Raw genomic sequence first — 25,426 nt, forward strand, 5'->3', positions numbered from 1 at the left:
AGGTCCAGGAAGATTTTAATAATAGAAAAAATGTCAGAAGTAGAATGGTGTGCCTCCTTGATTGTCATGGCATAGGAGTGGATTTAAGCCTTTCTCATTGCTCTGTGGTTGGCCTGTATGTCAGTTACATACTGAGGTTTACACAGCAAATCATATTGTTTGCACCAGGGTGCCCTTTAGGCTCTTACACTTTTTCTTTAATAAGAAAAATGTTAGCTTAGGACAGTTTATTTAAAAATGATAGATGTGATCACTGTAAAATCACCTTGTAATAATTACCTGAAGAATAAAATATCAGCTTTTAATAGTTAGTATTTAATATTATTAATCCGACCACAACATATCTGTTGTAAACCACATTTTATAAATGTACTGAATGGGCCTCACCACAAACAGCAGAATAATATAGGAACAACATTTGATATGGTCTTTTAACCACCTACCACACCTTACCTCTTATGAAACGTAGCTAGGAAGGAGTTGACCAAGGGTTTGGCCACTCTTGCAGGCCGGGCATAGCTACAGAGTTGTATGTAAAATGATGTACAACCTTTTTCTGCAGGCTAAGTGAACCATGAAATATATATATTTTTAAATAAGTTATGTCAGAATTATATTACATAGTAGTGGTTTTTAACCTCTGGTCCAAGGACCCTAGTGGTCCGTGGCTGTTACAAAATTAAACAATAATAAAATTAATAGATTAAAATTATTAAAGTTTACACAAATAAAGAAGCAGAATTGAAAATGTATGTGAAAAACCTTTCTATATTTGATTGTGAATTAAATAAACTTTTTCAATATTTGACCCTTTATTTGGTGTATACATGTTTTTGTATATTGTTTTGAGGTTCAAATTGTTTGGGTCAGAGGTCTCTAGCTTCCAATGATGACTCAGCAGGGGTCCCCTGATTCCAGCAAGGATTTAGTGGAGGTCCAAAAACGTCAAAAGGTTAAGAAACGCTGTCATTTGTTATTAATACAAGCAGTCCCTCTTTAGGAGAAACAGTCTACCATAGTCGGTTTCATGGCACATTCCCGAGCAACCCTCACAAACTACAGAAAACCCTGTGTACTGAAGAGCAAAGTTTTAAAAGACAGAGTAGTCAATTGGTTTTTGTGTACAGCTAATTTTAAGGAGGAGCCTCATTCCAGAATTCCAGGTGGGCCTCATTTCAGTAATCCAGACCTCAGAAGAAAGGAAACGCATGGTCTGTACTGCTCCTGGAGACAGGGAAATCGGGTTCCGTCCAATCAGCTGGAGGCATTATGGAGACATTAAAACAGACATCCAATGGAACACTGTGATGACATGATTTCGTGTACATACCAAAAGCAAATATGATGTTCAACTTTACATAAGGTGATAAGATAATGGATGTTCTTCAAAAGATTTTAGGAAACATAAAATAGGCAACGTATACATCATTGTATGATTATTATTTTTTTATGTCAGAAAGTTTTGTTATTTATTTCGGGGTACTCTACTTATGTACAATGTATAAAAGAACAAACGTTTGGCCAAGAGGGGTTAGCTCTCATTTGAACCATCCTTCAAGAGGGTTAAGCATGTTCTGCTCCTCCACTCAATCTTCAAGGGGCTTCATAATTAGTCTGGAATATAATTTGCAATAAACAAGACTGAAAGGTCTATACGATTTTGGGTTGTTCTTGGGGCGTTTATTAGAATAGAATTAGGATGCTATTGAGCCAGGATGACCATATTCGAAACAGTGATTTCCATGAAGAACAAAAACCGGAGAGGCTACTGAGTTTTCAATCAATAAACGTTTTGTGACGAAAAAACATCACCAGAGATAAAACAATAGTGTAATTGTGATTAGGACAGACGTGTTCACGTTTCTCACAATCTGAATGTGCGTGCCAGTTTTCTGGGGCAAGCTTGCAGTGTGGAGACGATATTCTGAGTGAAGAAGGACTCAGCATTGTCCAAGGCTAAAAAGTGTGTGTTTTTAGATAAAGATTTTTTGGGGGTCTACATTTTCCACCATTTACAGAAGCGGCTTCATCATAGTTTGAAGTGAGTAAACGCCCCGCGTGATTGAAGGTTGTAGAACTGGAGAGGCAAGAGAGGAATCGTGTATCTAATGTAAGTAATAGTGTATTGTTGCACTGGTTAACATGCAGTTAGAAACTACTTTTAGAAAGGCAATGAAGATATACTATTGGAGATGAAAGATTAGAAAACATCAAAAGGGACTGTCCTGGAAAGGTCACATCCCCCACTTTTCAATCAGTACATTTCTTTGCCACTTCAGCCCACTCCTAAAATGAGGGAAGCTCACCCTAGGAGGTCAGCCTTTTTGTAGTTTACTCAGGCGTACCTCATGCGTCATTATACCGGCAAAAGGGAAGTCTCTTTAGAGGTAAGTCCTTTCACCTGCTTCGCAAAACCTACGGGGACCCCATGAAGCCAAACCAGGAGCATGCACCAAGGGTCTAACTCATATACCTGGAGAGGCAGAAGCAGGGTGGTAGCATGGTACCTCGCATCCCAGGCTTTCTGTTCTGTGCTGTCAGTTCTAGACGATGCACATGCAGATTTCCTTAAGCTATCAGAAATACTGGAATGCCACCCCTCTCCAGAAGTCCACATCACAGTACACAGTTTGAAGGGAGGATACACGAGCTTATCGTACATTGGTTGCTGCTGCATACTGCCTGGAATTCTCCAACAAAAAGCCCTTGTCGAGAAAACAACCACCAAATCTGTGATCGGTGGTGCCCATAGCATCGGTTTGGAGCACTAAGACGGAGATTTTATATTAAACCTTACATTATTTATCGAGAAATGGGTAGATAGGATAGGTTCACCCCCAGATCTTCTTGGGTTACCAAAAATTACTCCCAAGGTTGGGAAAATGGACCTGGTATTGTGAAAATAAGGGGTGGCAGCTCTGGTGTACACGAAGACACACACTGCAATGCTTCTAATTTACAAACTAACATGGCTTCCTAACCCGTTTTTCCTTCAGTGCTGCATTTGCATTTTAAGTGCTCTCTCGTCAACCAAACAGTCTAAAGTAATTTCCAAGTGCCTTAATTTTTATAACAACAATCTCCTAACTGATAAATATACTCACTGGCCTCCATGCACTTGTCATCCTATTACTGGATTTAATTCTGTATGCAAGAAAGCTCTACTTTACACTTATTCTCAGGCCTGGCGTTCGCCAAGACCTTTTGATTATACTAAAATCCCTTTCTGTATTTTTCTATTTTCGTGACGCATTTCCTGCTTGCCACCTTTTGATTGGACAATTAACACTACCATTCGTTTGATGTTGTTGGGCTTCACATCGAACGGTATTTATCATAGGATGATACACTTTACATATTAATACATGTCTTTATGATTCTGTGTGCTATTACTTTCAATCATGGAACATAGTGATAGCTGAACATTTGGATTATGGTTGCTTTTGACCTTTCTTTTGTGAAAATGTGTGTCTTATTGGCATTAAACAAATTACTATGTTATATTAACGGATGTGATTTTATGAGCAAATGTTGATGGGTGTCATTGCCACTACAAAATGCTCAACAAAATACTTTGAACTATATGGTTAACCTCCGTGCTGCAGTTACAAGCTATATACGGTATTGTACTTATCTGGTAATTGACATACTGTCTCCCTAACACATTTATATGCTGCTTGACAATGGGCCGTTTAAATTCTGTGTTGGATTTATCTTTCTTATCTCCCTGTTGGGTCCTCCACATTCTATCTGGATCCGATTTTCATTATTTATTTTATTCATTCCTTTATTTACACCGTGCACATTTGGATTATGGTTTAATATGGTATTTTTGTGTCTCTGGATTTTGCTTTAACATGTGCTATGTGTTGTCAACCTTGAAAAAAAAAACAGGCTTCCAAGCCAGGAGCGGGCGAAATACGTGTTGGCCGTTTTTCACTGGGAGTTTGTGTGCTAATTGTGAAGACCTATCTGCACTGAATAAATTCATATTAGCTTCATGCAGAACGTCTTATATTTCTAATCAGGAGTGGGATTATCCTTAGATTTACTTACTATTTCAAACAGTTTTGTACTGAACAACCCCCAGCCATTTGTGATCTGCAAGGCATCGATGATTGAGTTTGTCTGCTCTGGCATTTAGAGAGCCCAACAGGTGTTGAACCATCAGGAAGATGTCCTGATGTTCCAGCCATGTCCATAGATGTAGGGCTTCTTCACACAGGGCTTACAACCATACACTGCTCTGCTTGTTGCAATGCCACAAGCCGGTAGTCTGTGAAAACCTGGACCAGCCTTCCCTGGAGGGATGAAAGAAAGGCATTAAATTCAAGATGACTGGCTTGCAGTTCCAACAGACTGATGTGGGGCTGTGATTCCGGCAGAGACCAGAGTCTTCTGATCTCCACCACTCCAAGAAGGCAGTGCCAACCCATTAGAAACACATCTGTCACTACTGTGAGTTCTGGGTGGGGAAGGGAGAGGGGTATACCACTGACCCAATTGTGGCCTGTTAGTCATCACTGTAGATCTTTGGCAGTTCCCTCTGATATCTGGGCGAGGTCGGAGAGATTCCCCTGATGCTGCGCTCACTGGGACTTCAGATCCCACTGCAGAGCACGCATATGTCAATGGGTATGAGCCAGTTCACAGAAATCCTAGGTACAGGCTGAAAAAACAGAATCATAGCCCGGATACCCAGAATAGCTGGAATAAAAGAGAGCAAGATGGGATTAAGTGCGACTTTGGCAATTTGATAGTGAACTCTAGCGAATGCAGGCTGTCTGCCATTGTCTGCAGGTGGGAGTGGGGGATTCTGCCTCCAACAGCCTGTTGCCAAGGTAGGCGAAGAGTGGAATCCCTCACATTCATATATGTGCTGCATCACCACCAATACCTTGGTAAGCTCCCGAGCAGCTCCAGTAAGGCCAAAGAGAAGGACAGCGAACTGATAATGCTCTTGGCCTATCATGAACCAGAGGTAATGCCTGAGGGCAGACAGGGCAGGGATATGGAAGTAAGCATCCTGCAAGTCCAGCATTATCATCCAGTGTCCAAGGTCGAAGGCCAAAAGTACCTCAGGTCAAAGTTATCATCTTTCAATTTTCCTTTTTCAGGAAGTAGTTGAGAGGGCGCAGGCAGAGTTCAGGATGGAGATCTCCATCCTTTTCAGCACCAGGAAGTGTTTGGAATAGCAATTACAGCCTACTTCTGATTCCGGCACCATCTTGGTAGCTCCTTTGGCTAGAATAGCCAGTACTTCCTGTCGCAAGTGCAAAAGATGGTCCTCTGTCGGCCGATCAATGGGCGGTAGCAAAGGTGGTGGGGTCTTTTGGAAATAGCCTTGCTAAGCAATCTAAAGCACCTATTTGTCCGAAGTTATCTCCCACCATTGGGACAGGCGGTGCGCAATCCTGCCACCAACTGGGTGCCCATGATGGTATGAGAACAAGCTAAAGAGCCTTTGAGGTATCTGGCTGCTGTGGGGGGCTGCTGGGATGGGGGAGGGCGGGAGTGGGGGAGAAACAAGTTGGGTCAACACTGTCTCTGGTTCTCTGAAGGTTGCGGTAGCCGCAACCATAAAAGGTCTTTGGTGCCTGGTGGCTAGGGGGAAGAGACATGGCGGATACTGTAGCCATAGGAGGGTTGGAAGCTGGAATGCAGCTATCGCAGGGCCATGGTGATCCACAACGACCAAGGAGTGACCCTGTTGTCTTTACATCGCTCTAACACTGAATCCACCTTGTCACCATAAAAAGCAGGCCCCATTTTAAGGGCATGCCCATAAGGGATGCCTGAACATCCCCTGAAAATCCAGGTGTGACATTGAAAGCCACCATCGAAGCAATGGCTCTGTTCAGCAAGTCAATTGTATCCAATCCACATCTGATGGTGAAGTTTGCCGCAGCTCTTCAGACGGCAATAGCTTGGGGGAGAAAGGCTCTGGCTTCCTTGAGACCATATGCAGCACTTGCACAACGTATCCCACACAGTATGGGAATAACAGCTCAAAAAACACGAGGTGTTCATGGACCACAGTGCTATGCTGGTGAAAGAAAAAAATATTTTTCTAAGGTATCCAGCTTCTTGGATCCCCTCTACAGTGGTGTGCTAGGGAACATGCCATGATTTACCCTGGAGGTTGACAGCTGGGGTGGGATGCTGGGAGAGGAAGGCAAGGTCACCAGGCACAAGGCGATGGCGGAAGGAGATAGCCCTTGTGTACAGGAGTGCCTGTGCAGGGCTTGGCCCAGGCCCCAAGCAGGACATCACTAAAGGCTTCATTAAAGGGAGGAAAAGGCTCAAGAGGGGAACAAGAGATAAAGTCCAGAAATAACGCTACCACTCAATTGCCACAATTTTAATTGGAATTGTTATACCCCAAAAGTAAGTAATACCCCTATTGCCCACGGAAGAAAGCCCAGTTAGAGGTATGTAGGGTAGACGGTTCTGACAAATGCTAAAGTTGTTAGATTAGAGTTAACCTCTAGAAAGAAATATGTTCACAAGCGGATGAGCCAGCCAACACGTTTCTTGCCCCGGTGTACCATGCAGGCCTGGGGCATTTTCAAGGCTACAAAATTTAAACCATGCCAATAAATTTCAACTCACCACACTGTTAACATTTTACTTACTGGAGATTTACTCTAATCTAACAACATTTAGCATTTGTCAAAACTGTCTAACCTACATACTTATAACTGATCTGAGGTGGACACCCCAGGTTGAAGCACCTCTTGACCTCAACCCTGGGAGGCTGACGGTCTAGGACGTCAGCCGCCCTCCAAATCACAATTGCAAAGAAAGCCCCCTCCTCCATAACCACTACAGTGGGAGAGAGAAGGCCAGCGTCTTGTGAGGGGTCCAGATCACTTCTGCCACGTCCTCATACCAAGTGGCCTCATAAACTTCTTTGAGTTGGGTCGGGGTTGTTCCGAGTCTGGGAAACTCAGGGAAGTGTGGAGTGGGACCAGTGTCTGGCGCAGACACCAAAGGGACAACCTTGTAGTGGGGGCTGGATTCATGCTGTTGTTAATGCATTTTGATTGATGAACAGGGCCAATGCGGAGAAGTTGAACAGGGCTTTGACTTCTTGGAGTTCTTCTTATGGATTTACCTGAAGAAGTCCAAGATTGTGACAATGAAGGGCGCCAGTGACTTAGAGCAGTCTAGGGACAACCCTCATGAACAGGATTTAGAGAGGTGCAGAATCTCATGGCAAGGAACCAAAAGCTCATGGCCCGCTCCTGGATAGCCTTAAGATTCATGGTCCTGCAATTCGCGCAGGTCGTGGAGTTGTGGTCCCGTTCCAGGAACCACAGACATACCAAGTGGAAGTCCATCACAGACATTTTCTTGTGAGAGGCACCAGAAGGCTTGAAACCAGTCAGTTTCTTTGGGGACATAGTTTTAAAAAAAACAGGTGCAAAAAAAGGCACACTGGTCGAATTTGACAGAAAAGTTGAAAAAGGGCAGGCAAAAAAATGGTTGATGGGATCTGGATCCGGATCCACGCTGATAGCCTGAAAAAGAAGAAACTGAGGTCAATACAGCAGCAGTTTTAGTGCCATAAAGAAGCGCAGAAGGTTTATATGCCTACTGCAAAGAGCAAATCTGTATTTTATGTAAATAGCTGAGTACATTAGTAAAGTCAGCCATTACCTGCGCTATAATACAAATGAAATGTATGTGCGGGGTGCGGGGGCAGCTATGGAAAGATGAAGGGCACTTTTGATGGGTGGTAATGAGGGAATCGGAGGAGGAGGACATGGGAGTGGGAGCACCAATAATGATTGTTGGACTGGGCACAGGAGGTGCTAAAGACTGCGACGAATGGTATGTGACAAGGTGTTTTTTGAGTGTCTTGAAAGAATGTGCTGATTGATGGAAGAAGCGCAGGTAAGGTGACCTCTACTGTTGCACTTATCTCACACACACCAGCAATTTTGTGACTGTCTACGTAGGCTAGTGTTTTAGAGCAAAAGTTTAGCGTGTAGCAGAGATGGCATCTCGTTGGATAACTGCTGCTGACGCCCTCACTCGGGTTATAGAGGACAGCTCTGACATAGGATCAGATACTGAGACAGCATCTGAGGGACAGGACAATGGCGCAGACTTGGAGCTCCCCAATTTAGTTCAGCACCAAATTCCACCGCCCAAATCGTATTGTCGAGACATCAAAATTATCTATTACAAAACAAACTGGTTTTGTAAGGCAGGCACCTGTGTTTTTGGTCCTGGACTTGGCGGCCAAATAGGGAAACATACTAAACCCAAACATTTCTGGAAACTAGACATCCGGGGGGAGTCCACAGAGGTGTGACTTGTGTGGATTCCCCAAAGCTTTCTTATCCAGAATACCCTGCAAAGCTGAATTGTTGAATACAAACTATTTTTTCTTGCATTTCTGTCACACAAACTACAGGAATATGCTGGGATCCACAAAATTCCTACCACCCAGTGATTCCTCACCTGTCCTGATAAAAACACTACTGATCAGTGCTAAAGTGCACGTGCTTTCCCTCCTGAACTTGGTATGACTGGCTTACACCTGATTGGCACATTTCATCTAGCTGTATGTCCCTTGTACAGTGGTATCCCTATACCCAGGGTCTGTAAATTGAATGCTACCATTGGGCCTGTGGCGCAGCTTGCGCCACCCACAGAAGTAGTCTTTCAAACCTGTATCAGGCCTGCTATTGAAAAGCCTGCATGCGCAGTTTACTGCTATAGGAACCTGGCATCTCAATTTACTTGCCAGACCTGGAACTCCACTTTTACTACATTTAAGTAACCCCTAATATAGGCCCTAGCTAGCCCTATGGGCAGGGTGCTGTGTATGTAAAAGGAAGGCCATTTGTCTTTATGTACTACATGTCCTAGTAGTGACAGACTATTTGGTTTCTCACTACTGTGAGTGCTGTCTCTCATAAGACTGCATTGGAACTGCCTTAATATAAGTCTAAGTGGTATTGCCTGATCTATGAGGGGTGGTGTAGGTATGTTTGGTATGGTTGTAACAGCAGTGAAAAATGCTGCTTCCTGGTGTAGGTGAAATTTTTATTACCATTATAGAAATGCCACTTTTAGAAAGTGATCATTTCTCTGTGCTTATGACTCTGGTGTCTTGCAGCTTCCCTCCAAACCACGTCTGGGGCAGAGGGTCAGCTAGGTTTTGTGCATACCTTTCAGATAGCCTGTACACAGGGAGGGTGGAGGTGTCACAAGAGTGCATCTCCATATTGAATGGTCTTCCTGGGCTAGAAGAGGGAGAGGCGCAGCACACCTGCATTTGTAAAGGCTGTGCCCTGGTCTCACACTAAAGGCTTTTTGTACTCCGCACTATGTCTGGAGCAAAAAATGGAGGAGAAAGGGGACACTCCTGGAACTAGTTAGTACTGGATGGAACCCCTTCTCCCCCTCATGTGGAGGCTGCGCAAAATGACTAAAAGCACCAGGGGTCTTCCCCCACATTTTTAGACACTAATGGACACTCTAAGGACTGGACACTAGTTGACCTGTTGTGCTGACCAGGGACCTGCTAGGGCACTAGTAGAAATGCTACTGCTACATCTGGACCTTGAGATGGCCAGCTTGCCTGGTCCCTTCAGCCTTGTGCACCCCCCTCCCCAAACTGTCTCTAGGGGCTGGGTGGTGTGCCCTCTGTAACTCCAGAGCAATAGAAATACACCTGGGCTTCTGGGTTCCACACCCTCCACAAATCTATAAGGTCCCACTGTGCAGCTCTGACTCGAGTAGATTCTGCCAACCTAAATGCTGGTGCGGTATGCAGGGTTGGTGCAAATTTTTCCAAATCCAGGTCCGCTACGCAGTTAAAGTCGCCTCCGACTATCCACAATTAGGGAAGAATCAACAGAAGGAGAGGGGGAAAAGCTAGTGAGAATGTCAGATTGGTCTACATTTGGGGTATAAACATTCAGCAGGCCAACATCTCTACCATCAAATCGACCCAGCACCAACACATAACAACCCTCTGGGTCAATAACTGACCTATGTAGATTAAAAGACACCAGGCCTGACCAAAATGGCGTGCTCTGTCAACGTAAGTAGTATTGTACAACTGTCCCCTCTGTCGCCTACAGAAAGTCTGGCCATCAGGTTCCATAAGGTGGGTTTCCTGCAAAAATGCAATCTGTACTCCTGTACACTTTAAATAAGCCAACACATTAGAATGTTTAGAGGGGAGAGGTCCCACACGTTCCATGGCATAAGTTTAATCTTGGCTGCCATTCAGTCCACACCAGGTAGAGACCCACTAGTCCCATTCACAGAGCCCCACCCAGTCGATCCTATCCATTCGCACCAGATTCACAACAGAACTTGTGTGGCCATACTCACCTCACTGAAAGAAAACAATATGAAAGAAAAGTAAACAAAACCAAACAGCAAGCCCCTAACATGTCCCTAGGACTGTGACATAGAAACATCCTGACCAAGTAACAAGCAATCCAGGGCCCGCCAAGGGGCAGACTAAATCCCAAGATGAGACCAACTTTTTCCATACTGAAAAGGTATGTTTGGGGGAATAGAGCTGCCAACCAAAGAAGGAGAAAGGGGAAAAAAAGAAAATCCAATTCAAAGGCACATCTTGCACGAGCCCCGCCTCCCCCCCCCCCCTCTCCACCCAGCTTCCCGGCAGCCCACACAAATCAAAAAAGGAGAAACAGGAGAAATCAATATTAAAAAAGAAGCAGCCACCACAGTACCACAGCACAGTCAAGGCTACAGTTTTATCCATAGCTACTGCCATGCAGTCAATCATCAAACAAGATCATCCCTGAAAGTATATTCTCGAAGCCCGGCACAACAGAGTCCTCTGATTCAGAGGTAGAACTACAACGAGTTGAGGATGCCCACTGAGGGGTGCCGTCTCCAGCCCCAAGAAAGGCAGCAATTTCCACTGCCCTGGTCTGTTTCATAGCCTCCTGAGACTTAGTGGGCCGATTTGCCCCTCTACGCAGAGAGCGTTGTCACCATGGGCATAGAGGCTGCTGCTACTCTGTCAGTTCCGGTTGCTTCGTACCCTTGTCATACAACTCCAGCAAATCCCACAGCCTGATCTGTGAAGAAGTGCATCTGATCATCTATCTCGACTCTCAGTCGGGCCACGAACAGCAAATCCAATTCACACAATCCTTTCTTATCTGCAAGGAACAACACCCTGTACCTGGAGGGTGAAATCAGGATACAGAGACACTTTGGCATTATCCACCACAAAGTCTAGAAAATACAGAAGGCAAGCAACCACCAGGTGAAGCCCTGGGCGGGGTAGCTGTGCCAGCACCTGGTGAGCCCGCTCCAGGGCATAGAATTTGGAGAACCCGTCCAGGACTACCACCTCCTGGAGCCAGTCCTCCAAGAAGGCCAGCACAGAGTCACCCCCAAAACGCACCAGGAGGCCCAAAGTTAGGACAGTGTTCCGGTGGTCCCTCCCCTCCTGATCATCTAGCCAAGTGGCCAACCAATGTATTTAAGGTTCCAATTTGTTAAGGTGGAGATCTACCGACTGAACACCTGGTGCTAACGATTGCAGCACAGTGACCTCCAGTGCATTAATTCTCTCAGATAGTTTCCTAGAGTTCTCTCAGATTAGGTCTACTTACTGTTAATATGCGACAAATCACCACCACTGGCACCCTGCCTGGTCCCCTCCTGGGAGGGGCTCGTGGACACATCCTCCTGAGTCTGCTATGTACGACCCATGGTAGCCCCAAAAGTGAAGGAAGGAGAGCCGCCGCAGGGTACACGGATAAAGGGCAGTCAGACCACCACTGCCCAACAGCAAGCGGTTCTATAGCAGCAAAGGCTACCGGCAAGATACTAACAGCCACCTGGGAGTGCCAGATGATCGTATACCTGGCCACCAACCACGATCCCCAGTCTTCAGTGGACAACGGCAGCCCTATCACCCCCAGCACCAGGCATGCAACATGAACCACAAAGTATATGCTGGTCACAACAAGCGATTTTTGCCCCCAAAACAACAGTTACCAGCAAGACAGTGAAGAGCAATGCCAGAGTTCAAGCTTACAACAACCTGAAGGGTTGACCCTAGGCAGTGCAGGGGTTAAACTGGAGACGCTACCAGAACAATAGTGGGAAGGAAAAGACCAAAGACCAGTAGAGGTAAGTTAGTATTAACAGCCTGCTCTCCAGAAGGCCATAATAACTAAGGATACTCCAGATGCTTCTCCCACACCCCCCGATCCTCCTGATCCCCCCCCTGACAGCCAGAGCGCCTGGGCACGTCTCCGGTGCTATCACCAGCAATCTGTAGCAGAGAAGTTAGGGATGCAAGAGGACTCCACCCGGCGCACAGATGCTGCCAAATGGCCTCCGACGACTCTCCCAAAGTCCTCAAGGGTATGGGGCACCCCATCGATGGCACTTACAGCTATTGTCTCACTAGGGGCTTCCATCTGGCATGGTGCCTCATTCGGCAGTTGCATCTGATGTCTTCATGGCCACCGCAGTTCCAGCGGTGCAGTCATCTTGGTTGCAGCAGGTCGCACCCCCAAACGGGGCTCCATCGTTTCCCAACAAAGTGACCCGCCCCCCAATTAAGGCCCAGATCAGGTGATACTCTGTTGTGCCCAGGGCAGAGACACAATTCAGCTGCAGCAAGGTCACGTTTGGCTGTTTTGTCGTCCCTGCTAGCAATGCAGGGCTGCCAGCTTGTGCCGCGCCCAATGCTGTGAGGTGAATGGGAGGTGCGCAATGGCTGCTAGTGGCCGGGGGGATTGCAGTCGAACATGAGCTCAAGCCATGCGCGGCCTCAAGGCAAGGTGGCTAGGCTCTGTTCCCCCTGCACCTCTCCTCCAATTTTGTTCACTATGTATGAAAAGGTTTGTGTGAGTTTGTCATAGTAAATAGAGCTCTATTTTGGAAGCACATTGTGGTGTTTTGGGTGCATATATGTACAAACACTAACTACTTATCCACTTTTCTCTATATTGGGGGGTCAGCTGTCCATGGCTCAGCTCGTTCATCGCATTTTCAATTTTTGCATCACAATTCAGATGAAGAAGTTACATTCAGTAATGCACTTTCTTGTGGATACTCTAACTGCTGATTCCTCAACTCCACTGCTCAAAGCAGACTCTATAGGGGCCATGTTGAATGGCAGAAGTTCAGTGGGTGCCTAGCCAGGTTGGAGAGCCTCTATCAGGGTATTAGTCTTTACTTTCATGGCAGGGAGATGCAGGTCAAGGACACATGCCGATGACAAAAAATACACTGTCTTCTAAGGCAGGGCCAGACGAAGAGACAAGTACACATTCTGGGGAGGTGTCTAGACCACTGGCAACCTATAATTCTGCATACCAATTGTCATCATACTGTGGGACAAATCTGTCTGTCTCAGTAATAGTTAAAGACAAACAGCTGGGGTAAAGTATGAGCTCTGATGCATGGTTAATGCAGTGTACCGGAGTCAGAAGTGTTAGATTTGGGCTGCGCTCAGATGGGATCAGAATGCAGCCTATGTTGAGATGAGGCTGGCTTAGAGCCGTAAACCTCTATAGACTGTTGATCCACTTTCAACATCGATGTTAATGGAACTGGTTAGGGAAGTGGCCCAGGGAACTGAAGCTGAAACCAAAGCCAGTTCAGAACCCAAAGCACGTCCAAGAGGCACAGATGGCAGGGATGGCCAACCTGCTAGCTGGACACCAACTGGAGGACTCTGCAGATCATTGGGACCTCGATTTGCAGCAATGTCACTGATGGACTTGTAAACTTGGGTTACACCGGGACCAAACTCTGAATCAGCTCTTCAGAATTTTGGAAGCAAGACAGTATGTAATGTTGATCCCCATGTGCTCTCTGGTCTTCAAGAGTGACAGTAAGGTGCAACTTCCCCCCGATTTCTTGAGCTTTTTATTTGACTGACCAGAAAACGTCAACCACAAGGATCTATTCCTGGAATAAATTGAGGAGCAAGAGCAGGACCCAACTTTTGACAGTGACATACTGCAGTGCAGAATCTTCTGATGTTACCTTCAAAGTTCAGGTAGGCCTTTGGGTTTAACTGGGCGCAGCTGTCGCAGGCCCTGGAGTTGTGTTTCAACCCCAGGTACCACAGGCATACCTCCTGGGAGTCTGTCACAGACAGTTGTTTGCAACAGTTCCTACAGAGTTTAAACCCTGTTTTGTGAGAAGTCCTATTTCCCTTGCAGACTGGAAAGAAAAGATACATTTTGAAAAAAATAACTTATCAGAGAAGTGAGTACAGCTCCAGGTCCTTGTCTGAAGGTGAGGAAAGAAAAGAACAGACTTCAGCGCACCTAGATGGTGCTTATTTGCAGTCTTCGCACTCGTCACTTCTGGAGCCAAAATATATCAAAGCTAAGCCACACAACACCACCTACCAGCAATCAGAACTACTGCTTTTGAGTTTACTGATCCAGTCAGACACTTGAGGGGGTGAATAATCACAAGATGAGAAATCCGCAGTAAGAAGTATCCTTCGGAAGAGTGTGTATGATGCGATATTATTTGCATGATGGTGGGGTAAGTTTTAGTAGATTTGCTTGTCTGTGTCTTTACTTTTTTATGTCACACTACTGCTGTAGATTAGTCAGCTAAGGGGCTTTGGAACCGTGCATAATGATAAGCACTTTCTGTCTAGGTTGTCCCTTAAGTATGACCATTTGTAGGTGAGAGTCTAATATTGGTGTGCTATTTGATATCTGTTGAATATCATTTCTTACATGTAAGGCACCCCTAAGGTAGGCCCTAGGTAGCCCCAAGAGCAGGGTGCAGTGTATGGATAAGATAGGACATATAGTAATGTGGTTTATATGTCCTGACAGTGAAATACTGCCAACTTCGTTTTTCACTGTTGCAAGGCCTGTCTCTCTCATAGGATAACATGGGGGCTACCTTTAAATATGATTAAAGTGTAGATTCCCCTAGAGAGTAGATGGACATGTGGAGTTTGGGATCCATGAACTCACAACTTAAAAATACATCTTTTAGTAAAGTTGATTTTGAGATTGTGCGTTTGAAAATGCCACTTTTAGAAAGTGAGCATTTTCTTGTTTAAACCATTCTGTGACTCTGCCTTGTTTGTGGATTCCCTGTCTGTGTCAGTTTGACAGCTGGTTTGTTTTTCACCTCGCACTAGACAGTGACACAAAGGGGACTGGGGTGTAACCTGCATTTCCAGATTAGCCATCTCTGCTAGGAGGGAGGGGTGGAGTGGTCACTCTCATCTGAAAGGACTGTGCCTGCCTCTGACAATGCCGGCTCCAACACCCTGGTGTGTGTCTGAGGCCTTGCCTGGGCAAGGCAGGATTTCACAAGTAGGTGTGAGTCCCCTTAGAAGAAAGGTGACTTCAAAGACTAAAATGGGTATAAGAAGGGCACCCAAATCTACAGACTTTAGAAACACTTCTGGAACCAAGAAGAACCTCTGCCTGGAGAAAAGCTGATAGCTGAGGAAGAACTGCTGCCCTACCTGTGACTGTGCTTTGTGGAGCTTTCCTGCAGTGCTGCTTCTGCCAGAGTAAGAGGTCAAAGACTGGACTTTGTGTGCCTTCCATCTTGTGAAGAAATCTCCAAGGGCTTGATTTAGAGCTTGCCTCCTGTTGTTTGAAGTCTCAGAGACAGCAAAGACTTCTCTCTGCCAGCACCTGGAGTCTCTGGAGAGACTCCTGCTCTGACAAGTGGTGCCCTGTCCAGTCCCTGGGCCCTTGAAAGGAAAGCTGGTGGAAATCGACTTCGGGCAACTCCAGACCAACGCCGCTGCTGAATCTGGTAACGCCGCCTGCACCTGACGCCGTGACCTTCGCTGGAACGTGATGCTCTTCGCAGGCCCGACGCCGCAGCAGCCCCGCTGAAGTCCACGACTCCGTGGAAGTCGCCGCACCACGTCGTGACCGACGCCACTCGAAGTGCACGGATTCAACGTTTCGCTCAGAAGCCGCGATCCCCGACTTCGTGCATCGGCTTGTTTTCACTCTTCACCAAAGGTACTGTACTTGGGGGTCTACATGACTCCGTGTCCAGCACCGCTGGTGCCGGCTTGTTGGGAATGACTCCGTCACGACGCCGTGTTAACAGCTCATCGCAGCATTTTTGTTTCTAAGCGCTTTTAAAAAAAAAATCATAACTTGCCTTGTGTATGTCGGATTTTTGTAGTTTTGGTCTTGTTTTGTTTAGATAAATATTCCCTATTTTTCTAAACCAGTGTTGTGCCATTTTGTAGTGTTTTCATTAAGTTATTGTGTGTGTTGGCACAAATACTTTACACCTAGCGCTCTGAAGTTAAGCCTACTGCTCTGCCAAGCTACCAAGGGGGTAAGCAGGGGTTAGCTGAGGGTGATTCTCTTTTACCCTGACTAGAGTGAGGGTCCTTGCTTGAACAGGGGGTAACCTGACTGTCAACCAAAGAACCCATTTCTAACAGTCCATAATTAAGAGTGTTATGTGATGAAATACTGCAGCCAAATAACAAATTGTTTATAACATACTGGAAACAAAGTCACATTTACCAAGGCATTTCAATTAAGGTAATCCGATTGGTAACATGAAACTACAAATGCAACGTCCCAAGCCACTGTGTACGTTAGTGTGCCGTGTTTGTCTCACAAAACAAAACACAGCAAGACACTTTTTGTTTTTGTTCGTCCCAACCTGTCTGTCTCATAAAGATGTCTGCTTCAGGTCTCCCCTAAACCTCTTCAAGAAGCCCCCTTCAAAGGTATTCACCTTCAGCAAGTCCACTCATCTGCTTCGTCTTCCACTTTGTTTACCCAGGGAAGGTGCTTGGGTCTGTTGAAGGTCTTCACCTCTCGGTTTCCTGTGCAAGACCCCGGTAGACATCTTTCCCATTCATTGGTGGAGGACCCTTCTCATACAGTCACAATATTTGCCTTGCTCTAGTTAGTCAGGCAGATAAACAGAGTAGCACAGTGTGCTTAATTAATAGGCCGGATCACTGAATCATAAGGCCCTAGTATAAAACGTGGCCTGTAAAAAAACAAGATAGAAAACAAAAACCCACCAAAAAACCCCAAGAAGAGTTGTTTTGGATGGGTTAACTAACAAGTGACAAAGGTAATGTGTCAGTTTGTAGTATATAATGTTAGGCTAGCCAAGGCTAGAAAAAAGTCAAAGTAAAATTAATATAGTCTGATTTAACAGTTACCGCTTCAGTACAGGACAGAATCAGCAATGCCAAATTTGCAAGAACATTTTAAGGTTTCAGTCAATGCTATTAGCTCTAAATATCAAATTGTATACAATACTTCTTTAACCTTAAACATAACTTTTTGTTTAATTAAATGCTCTATATAAAGTAGCTTACACAGTTTATATCTCACACTCAACTATATCCAAAAGTTAGAATGTCTTGTACCCCTTGCAGCAAACGTTAGTTGAACATATGCCTGCAGTTGATTAATAGGTCAAAAATTGGAGAAAAAAAAAACAATATTCAAAGCAGCCACTGTTCAGAATTTGGGTGGTTATGGGAACTTTAAGAATACACATCTTCCTACCAAGACTGAAAGATACAGACATACATTCTCTTTAAGGGAGGATTTTATTCTATAACGAATAAGTGGCAACAAATGATTCTCAATGGAGAGAGTTTTAGGGGCTATCAAGTGGGAACCCCGTGTTCAAAGCAAATACTAGAGGAGCCTCACAATCCAAAGGGAAGAGATTTGAGAGGTGTTTGCATCACAAGCTAAATGTGTCTGCAGGTACAGCCCTGCTCCTTCGCATTTCTTGGCAACTAGTAAGTTTACAACTGGGCAAGCACCGATCGTGACGCCTGGGGGCAGAGGGAGCCAGCGCCAGCACCAGCACCCTCAAGGGCAGGAGCCCTTTAAATTTCAACTAGCGCTCCTGCTTCGCGGGAAGTGCCGATCGTGGCGCCTGGGGGCAGAGGGAGCCAGCGCCAGCGCCAGCACCAGCGCCAGCACCAGCACCCTCAAGGGCAGGAGCCCTTTAAATTTCAACTAGCGATCCCGCTTCGCGGGAAGCGCCGATCGTGATGCCTGGGGGCAGAGGAAGCCAGCGCCAGCACCAGCACCAGCACCAGCACCAGCACCTTCAAGGGCAGGAGCCCTTTAAATTTCAACTAGCGCTCCTGCTTCAAGGGACGTGCCCGGGCAAAGCCCAGGCCAAGGGTGGGCCCATCCTGTGCCCGTCAGAGCCCGGAGGAGGCTGGGCTGGGCCCTCCCTCTTTCGTCTGCAGCAAAGAGCCTAGCTGTCACCTAAAAGAACTGCACAGTTTAACCTGAGTAGCTTGAACCTACCGCAGACGTGAGGCCAATACACCGCTATAGGTGAGCCGTATTTGCACTTTTTGACGTTCCGTATTTGTACTGTTTGACGTTCCAGTCCTCCCAATAAGGCCCCAGTGGGGTGGAAATAGGGTGGGAACAGGGGAAGCAAGTGCCTATAGTAAAAGGCTGTCCAAGGAGCCAAAAAAAGGGAAAGAACCACCTGCTGGCTAAAAGAAATCCAAAGAGACAAGATGGGCAGACGGAAGGGGGGGGCACCCTTGGAGAAGGCCGGTAATAATAAGACCTTAGATGGATTTCTCCAAAAAGCGGTTGGAGCATTAGAAAAGGAAATTGAAATGGTGGAGCGGCGTTTAACTGCCCCGCCACTGATGGTAGCTAATCGTCTGTCTTTATCCCCACTGCAAATTCCAACACAACCCCTTTACCCATCCGATTTACAGCTTGCTCTGCCTATCTCACCTCCAATTACCCAAGAGTCTATTGTGGAGATCCGGGACAATGCTACCCAGCCACCAGAATTGACACAGCCGCCCTTAGACAGGTCCGTAACTAAACCAGAGCATAACACAAAGGGTAAAAGAAAACGAGGTGAGGTAAATTTAAAGAACAAACGGGCCCACATTTTGAGCTCCCCTAATCATGGCCCCAATCTTGGCGGACTATCTCGGAATAAGGACCACATACTAGCTCAAGCATCTATTGACGATCATTCAGCAGCTGATTATATAATAGAACATATCAAAGATGAGTTTTCTAAGAGACTACACCCTATAGTAACTCGCCTACAAGCCATTGAAGAGAAACTGGGTGGTTTTATCAATGGTCTCGTAGCTGCATTTGATGTAAAACTACACCGAACAAGGCAGGGATCTCCTTCATACAAACAAGGGGACAAGGGATGCGAGTTCCCGGTAGCAATTTAAAAGACAAGGCTACAGTGTTGCATAGCCACATTGAGGAAATCTATACAAATGACAAAAGTCAACAACAACAAAACCAATATTTAGAGGAAAAAAGGTCCGGATTAAAATACTGCAATACTTCTGAAAAGCAGTAAACACAGTGCATTTCCATAGGGCCTAAAGTGGATAGGCCCACCAATGACGTTTTCTGATTCAGGAGCTTCATTTTTCTTTTCTGGGGCCAAGAGCACTAGCTAGCAAAATACACCGTCAAAGTAAGAGCAATCACAGGATAAGTTAAACTCCGGTTCATAGGGACATCACTACTTGTTACTATAGATATTTTTATGGCTTCAAAGAGGAAGAATGTCAGAAATCAAGAAAGCAGCAGCTGCATATTGAATTTATCCAATGCCCTCTGAGAGCCTGTGAAGTCCTTTGTGCCATTAGAAGATAGTTGCCTATCTGTATTCTTTCCATCTGTTCCAAGACACAAGGATAATGCATACACAGTGATTATTCTATTGGTTGAAACTGCCATATTCACCTAGGTTCCTCAAGCTCAAACCGATATCTGCTAACTTGAGGCACACCTTCAAAAGGAGCCATGTGGATGATTTTGACTTTAGCATTCCTTGTTTGGACATGAATCCCTTACCTTTCCTTTTTTCAAGACAAGAAGTAATTGGTATTACTAAACTAACAATGAAGACCATAATGGACTGATCTGGTAGATTATCTCTTAAAACAACAGTTTCATTCTTTAGTGGCCACCATCTAGGCTCAATCTAAAAGGACATTATCGTAGAAAACTGTAGTCTCTTCCATCCTAAGACTATTGTGCAATACAGGCTGTTTCTGAACAATCGCCTGTGAAGCACATATGAGCCCTTAAAACACCCCAAAATATAAAGTATATTCAGAACTAGTAAATATTGTGAGGCAAGGCTCTAAGATGAGACCGAGTGATGGTTGCTGATGCCTGAAGTACAGGGTTCAGGTGACTCTACTGAGCCTCTATGGGGTACGAGTCACTGATTAGTACTGGGGAGAGGAGCGCAGATGAGACAACACTGTCTGACCTGCCTGGTACACTCTGCGCAAGGTGACTCAAAGTCTCATGAAACTGCTGCATAATGAAAAAGCAATTATTTTAGGATGTTTGTCTGGAGAGAATTAAAAATAACTTTAGAACAGCAAATGTATGTCCCTTAAGGGGGGTTCCGATTCATGTTGATGGTTGATGCTAAAACTGCTGCAGTGAAAGTTGTGAAAGCTTCTCAATCTACGAGCTGAAGACACCCCTTTCAGGAGTCAAGGAACATAGGATATCTCAACTTGGGCAAGTATCAATAAGACAAATAAACAAGGATCTCCAGCCAGTGCTGGGATGTATTTCCAGAAAACAGAGTAACTAATTTAACGATACTCACTCCTTATGTCAAATCATGAAGTCACTAACTCTACGGAAGAGTAATATGTGAAAAAAGTTAGTCCCATATTTGGAGATTGAAAATGCTGAGACTAACTTTGTTTAGTTTCAGTTTAAATCTTTATCTACGATAAGATGCCATTTCACAAGGACAATAAGAAGGAGGAAGAGCAGCAGAAGGCTACAGATCGAGAGTTACAATCCCAGGAAACACAGCCAATGCACTGAGGGAGAACAGCAGAGCCAAGTATTGACTGAACTCCAAACACAACTGAGGTTTGTCCTAAAGTGGTAGTTGATGCTAGCATCGGTTGGGACTGTAGACGGGTAGAGTTTGGGGAAAGGGGACTACGCGAGCACATGCAATGCTCTCCAGTACAGTCTGCAAAGATTGGCAGACACTTTACACTTCAACAACATGTGAGACAGATTTGCATGGTGTGATGTTTATCTCCAACAATGTGAGTATACTTTTAATCCAAGTATTGATATCTTCAGAGGTAACTGTTATTTGTGCTATCATTTAGAATTCTTCTCCTATTACTCGCTCAACCAAATATCTTCTGTTAGTTCCAATTCACGTTCTTTTTCTTAATCACTTTTAGATTTGTGAAGACTGCAAGTTATCATCCGAATTATATCTGTAAAGCTTAGTAAATTATGCAGTAAACGTTGTTAAAGTTTAACAGTACAGTAGGTTTTTCGGCTTAGCAGTATGACATTTTACTAAATTAATGACACTACTGCTCAGTGTAGACACTGTAAGTGTACAACTCATTCGTAGGCCACAAGTATCATTTATCTAACAGAAGGTAACAGAGGAGTGATTTTGAATAAGTTGACTATTAAAATGAATGGTTGTTGGTGCTATGTGCATCCATTTATGTTTTTCAGAGTCTAGTGTAGACAGAAATTAGCAGAATAAAGTTCCAATGGTAATTCCTAATACCAGGGAAACTATATCCACCCTTAGCAGCTGGGATTTTAAGTTTGCTACATGAGAAGGACTGCTTAACTTCTAGACCGCTAACAAAAACTTAAAAGTAACTACTCCTATGCCCTGTACACAAATTTATAAGGCAAAATATAAAGAGTTCAGTACATAATAATAAATTCTGTGCAGCAGATTCATTTTTACTATATTGACTCTGGTGCAACGCCTGAGGACCAGCTCATGCCATCTAGCTATATCTAGACCATTTTGGTCTGGAAATCTAGTTAAATGATATTAAATTATCATTAAATTACACTGGAGAACATTATCTCCAATATTTAGTGTCGAGATTCCTAATGAAATGGGATATTGTATCTTATTATCGAGCATTCTTGAAATGGACATTCTTTTTTTATTTAGACCAAATAATTAAATAGCCTGAAAATTCGCCAATTTTTTGTAAATAGTTCCAAAAATGAATGCAGACAAATTAGGGTATCAGTGAAAGTCACAAGCGTATTTGCATTATTGTACCCCTACTTGATCTCCCTTTATGTAATTTTTCTACAAGGTGTTCCAAAGATAAAGACAAATGAAAAAGTAGAGGAAATCGAAGGCACACCTGTCAAGTATCTTTAATACTGATATTTATTCGGAGAGCAGAAATTTTATTCGGTATCCTTTTCAGCTTACTTGCAAGTATTCTTCAATTGCATCATCGTTAATTAGTGCATAAAGATAGAGCTGACACAGACAAAAAGGTCTGTGCAGAAAAATAATGCCCGACTCATTTAATGGGCTGGGAAAAGTTTAACTTTGATGTAGCCGAGTTTAAAAAAAATGTACAAATGGCATGCATATTTACTGGTCTGAAAACGTTTAAAAGAAAGGAAAAAAATGGGGGGGACACATGAAATTAAGCCCATGAGATGTTTCCAGTTTAAATAGGACTAATAGTATGCCTCACCTTAAGCTGTGATGGACATATTTGTGGCCATTTAGGTTCGTTTGTTTCCTTTTGCGATATCCTCCAACTCATTCTGTCAAATTCCCTGGCACTTTAAACAAGTTAACAAGTTATCAATTATATATTTCAACCCATTTTTTTCAACCCCAAAAATTATCCAGCTCACTTTTCCAAGACCATTCTGTTAAGATACGACACAAGTACTGATCCCCACTAGAGGAGTGGCAGATTTAACTCTGTATTGCTGTATGAATTTCGGGCTCAGGGAGATAGAGGGTTGAATTCAGTAACTGTTTTTCAGAGAGCATAACAATTGAAATGGTCAGCCATAATCAAAGTGGCTAACCTGGTTACATTGGTTACTGCCATGATCCCACTAGAAATACTGACTGAGTAGCTGTTTTCTCTCTGCCGTTTTAATATTTATGTTGAAATTCTGGCTTGCCTCTCCTGTGTTCCTAGGTGTAAACAAATGCCACAGTTTCTTCTCAAACTAGAATGGGGATCGGGGTGTGTTGAGACCATTATTATTATTCAAGTATTTCAGCACAGAATGAGGGGGGTTATGGGAATGAACAGACAGTCGATGGCTCATATTAAACTCAAGGTGTTGACTGTAAAGGCCTTGGAGACCTGCCCTTTTGTAATGGCATAATGGCGTATGTGCTGTACCTGCAGAAGATATCAAGAATCTTGGTTTTAAACTGGAATTTCCCTGGCATCTCAAACTTCAGATGTAAAAATGTTCTATTTTTATCAACTTAAATTGTTCAGCTGAACACTTCTCTTGGTAGCTTTCCTGCAGTCATCTCATTTCTGCCTTAACTGGAGTAGGATACTATGCCCATTCCCTAGTGATCCACAGCACAGCTGCACCATGGTGTCAGTTGCCCCCTTCACCTCCACCGTTTTGATCATGTTTTTTCTCCTAGGGCTTTAGACTATCTATTCTTCTGAGAAGTCATAATGTAACTCTTCTGCTTGTTGTACTGTCCATGTTCCTGCAGACCTGTCCCTATGTACAAACTGCATCAAGCATAGCACTGTCATTTTCCTCAAATTCTTTTCTCTCACTTTTCAAGTTGTGTCCTTTCCCATTCTTTCTGTTTATGCATTGGAGCCCCTAGCTCATCTTCATCACCATTTTCCGTGGATACTGGAGTACAGATAACGTTTTTTTGAATTTCAATAAAAAGCAAGTTACGAAAACACACAACATATACCTACTTTTGCAAAGGTCAAGGAAGAGTTCTTCAATTCCTTTATTCTGTTTGGCTGAAGTGTGATAGTGCTTTGCTCACACAGATTCTGCATACCTGTTGGCAATCAAGAACTATTAAATATAATGCAAATGTAGATTTATTAAACAAAAATATTACATTTGTGGGAACATCAGCTAAATGCATAAAGAGACTATGGACAATTCTCTGTTTAACACTTTGTGAACTGCGCAATATAATCAAAACCAGCTGTGAAATTAAACTAGTGAGGGAGCATTCATCCTTCTAATATAGATTGCAATTATATCACTGTACAATATCTGCGCAAGCAGCAGCCTTCCGATTTAGAACAGTGTGATACAAACAAGAACCTTTGAACTTACAGAATTATGAAATGCAATTGAGCTGTTGCCTGCTCGGGACTCAATTCACCAAGATTCGTTATTAATCACTATGCAAGTGTGTTGCACATTTCTTCAGCTTTAAATGCTAGAAGTCTATGAATATGGATAAATACCACGTCTCTATGCATCACAAACACCAATTTAAATTTAAAAATAATGTATTTAAAAAGGCAGTGCAGTTTTTAAAAATGCAGACGCCACATCAAGGGGCACCTTTTAAACCACTGTTTGGAAGTTAAAATGTTGCTAAGCGTGGCTATGAGAAACCGTTTGCCTCTCTATAAGGTGCTGAAGAACAAACAATATTTTTCCTAGTTACCAAAGTCAAAGCTCAGCGTCTAGTATATTTGCAGATCCGGTTAATTTATATATATGCCAATGTTCTGGATGCAATTCTTGCTCAAGGTTAATGGTATTATCAAGAGAGAATAAAGCAGTACTGACGTGAATACTTAACGTTTCACAGTTTGTCACCTACAAGTCACTCTCATACCCCAGCACGCCAGAGTTTGCTTCTCAAATCTTAAGAAGTCAGTAAAATGGATATATTTAGGCACATGCTTGAATCAATCCCAGTCGTCATGCTGGGAGTCCCACAGTAACTTTGTCATAGCAGTACAAACAAATTCCTTTAGAAACAACGTCCAACTTTAGTAACACAATTAACTCATAAGAAGAGACTTTCTCTTGAGGTAATGAGTACAGGGTGCACTGATCTCCACTCACCTAGAGGATTCTACTGGTCAGATTTCCACAGCACTAGTGTTAAAAAATACAAAAAGAAATAGACTCCGTTGGGGGAGGAAGGATGGTCACATGAGAATCTATGAAAGGTCCCAATGCTAGCCAGTTGTACCTACAGGACAGAAACTTGGTTCTTTTCCAGCACTGAATCTTTCACAGATTCACATCCTAAATCAGATGAGCAAGCAATATACAGTATATAACTCAGCTGCATCACAAGCATAATGTGTTGTGACTCTGTTTAATTATTTAAATATTTACATTTATCAGAAAGGGGGGTACATAATGAGAAACGAATATGGTGTAATATTGCTATCAAGCGTTCTGATGACATCATAAACCACAAGGTCAAAGGGCAGAGTGGTTTGTATATGTCACCAGAACACCAAGCTGGCGACAATAGCAAAAGTGGACCGTATATCATGTTAGGTGTTAGATTTTTAACCCCTTCACTGCCACGTATTTCCCCCCTCAGGTGCCAGGCCTTTTTTTGGCTATTTGAGGCAGTTTACGCTTAAGCCTTCATAACTTTTTGTCCACAT

Source organism: Pleurodeles waltl, chromosome 4_1, assembly GCF_031143425.1.
Source record: "Pleurodeles waltl isolate 20211129_DDA chromosome 4_1, aPleWal1.hap1.20221129, whole genome shotgun sequence".
In the NCBI taxonomy this organism is placed as follows: domain Eukaryota; kingdom Metazoa; phylum Chordata; class Amphibia; order Caudata; family Salamandridae; genus Pleurodeles; species Pleurodeles waltl.